This window comes from Epinephelus lanceolatus, chromosome 12 (genome assembly GCF_041903045.1).
Source record: "Epinephelus lanceolatus isolate andai-2023 chromosome 12, ASM4190304v1, whole genome shotgun sequence".
Taxonomy (NCBI): Eukaryota; Metazoa; Chordata; class Actinopteri; order Perciformes; family Serranidae; genus Epinephelus; species Epinephelus lanceolatus.
The window spans coordinates 7,865,001-7,868,032 of record NC_135745.1 but is presented as its reverse complement, the minus strand read 5'-3'; the positions used below and the strand labels follow the sequence as shown (position 1 = coordinate 7,868,032).

At 39.6% G+C, this 3,032-nt stretch overlaps 1 pseudogene across 1 annotated transcript in view; it reads left to right on the top strand.

Moving 5' to 3' along the window:
* The first annotated feature begins 391 nt into the window (after window positions 1-391).
* Window positions 392-3,032, top strand: part of LOC144464987 (uncharacterized) — a 7,329-nt pseudogene continuing 4,688 nt past the window's right edge. Inside the window, exons 1-4 of the transcript XR_013492393.1 lie at window positions 392-779; window positions 917-1,085; window positions 1,223-2,435; window positions 2,912-3,032. The exon at window positions 2,912-3,032 is cut by the window's right edge and continues 52 nt beyond it. The product of XR_013492393.1 is annotated as an uncharacterized LOC144464987 (transcript). The remainder of the gene's footprint in view (window positions 780-916; window positions 1,086-1,222; window positions 2,436-2,911) is intronic.

Below are 3,032 nucleotides of genomic sequence, written 5' to 3'. Positions count from 1 at the left end.
CTGTAGAAGTTGCCAAGAAAATGTTGGCAAAGTATCCGAAGTCACTGCAAGATGTCATCGAAGGTGATGTGGTGGGACCAGGCTATCACTCCCTGGTTAAGCAGTTACAAACCAGGATTGAGAATGTAAAGCGGTCCTCAACACCAATGATGATGAAACGACAAAAGGGGTCAGATGAGTATGACACGGAGGAGATCCCAGCTGAGAAAAGAGCAGCAGTTCAAGACACTTATGGCTGCGTTAAATGGGACATGAAGTTTCTTCCAGTCAGTGAAACTGCAGAAAAAGAAGAAAGATGAAATGAAGATGCTTAGTGAGCAGTTAAACCCCAGTCCCGACGAGGTGAGAAGTCTCATGAAGAGCACTTACTACTCCCAATAGAAAGAAATAAACAAGGGGACCGATCTGCAAACCCTCTTGGAAGAGTGGCCCTTCTTGTTCCAGGAGATTGGCATGGGAGTCCACTTTGAGGAGCTAACAGGAGTACCACTGAAGGAAACTTTCCTCAGTAATGTCAAAAAAAAGGGAGACCGACTTCTGAACTTCATGAGAACCGTTTGCGCAGACGAGCAAAAAAATTCTGCAGCTTGTCACAAACCTGCAAGTTTTGAGAGGACGAAAGGAGGGCTGCTCAGAAGATCTAAAAGACATGTTGCTCCTTCTTCTTTGCTACTTTGATGAAAAAGAAGAGAATCTCTTTCATTATGTGGAAGAAACATGTCTGCCAAAAGAAGTACATGTGGAAAGCCTGCCAGTGACACCATGCATCATTGTATGTGGTAAGACGATTTTGAGTTTTATGGTAAGAAACAAAGCTAAATATGATATGGAATGCACTGTCTTGTTTTTAAGACCACTTTTGGATGGTAATGGCTGGTGTGCTGTTAAGTATTTTCTACTTGTATTTTCTTTGCAGGAAACTCCTGCTATGCCGCAAAGCAGTTCATGCTGAGTGTAGACCACAAGGTTGTGATTGACCAAATCCCCACCTTCGTCTCTGCCATCTGTTTGATGCTTGGAAGCTATTACTGCCTTAATATACATTATCCCGTGGAACTGGGCTCCACACTTGAGTTCCTTCAGAGGTACGGGGAAATACACACGCACACACGCACACACACACACACACACACACACACACACACACACACAATTTTCTCCCCTATAACAAACTACTGTATTTAGATTTAGTGGTTGAATATAAATTCTTGTGTTCATAAAGGTGTTTCCTCAACATCAATCCAGAGAAGGGCACAAAAGTTGAAAAAAAGAAAAACAAGAAGCAACTTCCAATGAAACCAAGAGTCCTCACCCTCATCGCAGATCTCTCCGATCACGAGTGGAGAGATGGACTTGATCATCTGAACTGGTAATGGGGACATTTGCCTTTCTTTATTTTACATCCTATGGGCGTACATAATTTCACAATTTTGGATGTTCATATTATGTATGTTTTAAATGACTGGCTGTCATTTGTATCTGTCATTGTATGGAATGCTAGGTTTCCATTTTTTTTTCTGTTTTGAGCCCAAGCTGATGTCAGCAGATTTTTATACATGTTCATCGACTCCGTATGCAGCACCACCCCCACCTACCTCAGTCTGCCTTGGCCTTGCCACTGCTCAGGAGTTTGTTCCAAGTATTTTCATGTCATTTAATTTTTTCTCTGAGAAAGTGTTTTGTGGTTATAGAGGCAAGTTAAAGTGTTTGCCTTTCCTTTTTTCTTTCTTTTCTTTTTTTGGAGGTGATGTTTGTTGTTCATGGTCAACTGTTAGCCATTTTTATTCAGAACAATATACTTTGATACACTTTGATGTTATAAGCTTATAATGTTATAAGCTTTTTTGTTTTACGTTGAACTGGCTAAAAAATGTGAACTGGCTTTTTGTAGCAATTTGCTGCAATTATGAATGGTTAAGTTAATAAAACTGCCTGTTAAGAACATCTAAGCTTTTGTTTCAGTGCTATGGTAACACTTCAGTAGGTTGAAGGCTCTTGGCATCACTAAGATCTAGAATCTCTTTCAAGGTAAGTAAGCTAAACAGATATCTAACAAATATTTTAATGTGTTTAGAGTAAATGTCCTAATTATCTGTACACACTGCTCTTATAGAAATTATTTTTATAACAATTGTAAAACTTGATGTCTTTTGCTCCTACCACCTTTCAAGCATTGCATTCAAATTCCTGAGTGGTCACCGAACAACTTGCTGGCCTTTGTGATGGTGAGATTCGAATCCATGTTAATGCCATAAGCAAGCTTTTATTTTTGTATTTTTTTTTTAACTTTTAAGAGTGTTTTTCTTTTAATATTTTTTTAAAGACAGCAGAGAAAGAGGGACAGGAATGACAGGGAAGAGAGAGGAGATGACATGCAGCAAAGGAACCGAAGTCTGGCTTGAACCCAGGTCACCATCACAAGGACCCAGCCCCAGGTACGTGCCATGTGCTCCACCAGTCGACCTTTATTAAACATTCAGGGCATGTACATGGTCTGAATAAAATGATCAAGTCAAAAAGATACTTAAGTGGGTTGGATATACAAGAGCTATAAAAATCACAATAACAAATCAGCATTTTGTGACATAATGCTCAGTATCGAAATAAGTACATGAGAGAGCCAGTATAGATGAACAAGTCTTTGAGGATGTTCACTCAGGCCTACAGCTAAACTATTAATGTATCAAGGATAGTCCAAGGACTGCACAGACGACAATACCTTAGAACTGTGATGGTAGACAGCACTTAAACAGGTCAGCCGGGCCTGGAAGAAGTACTTTGCTACATATTATTATTATATTATTGTTGCTGTTATTAATATTATTGTCATTATTATTGCTGTCATTAGTAGTAGTAGCAGTGGTTGTAGTGGTAATGTTTTTTTTCACAGTTGTTTTTTTTCTGGCTGCAGAGAGGTTCTTGCCTGTCCACAGTGGACACTGATGACAACTCTTCAGGCAGAAGTTACAACACCAGTTCAAAGTTCCAGTTCCCTAAACATCGTACCATGTTTGAGACTTTCCTCTCTTCAG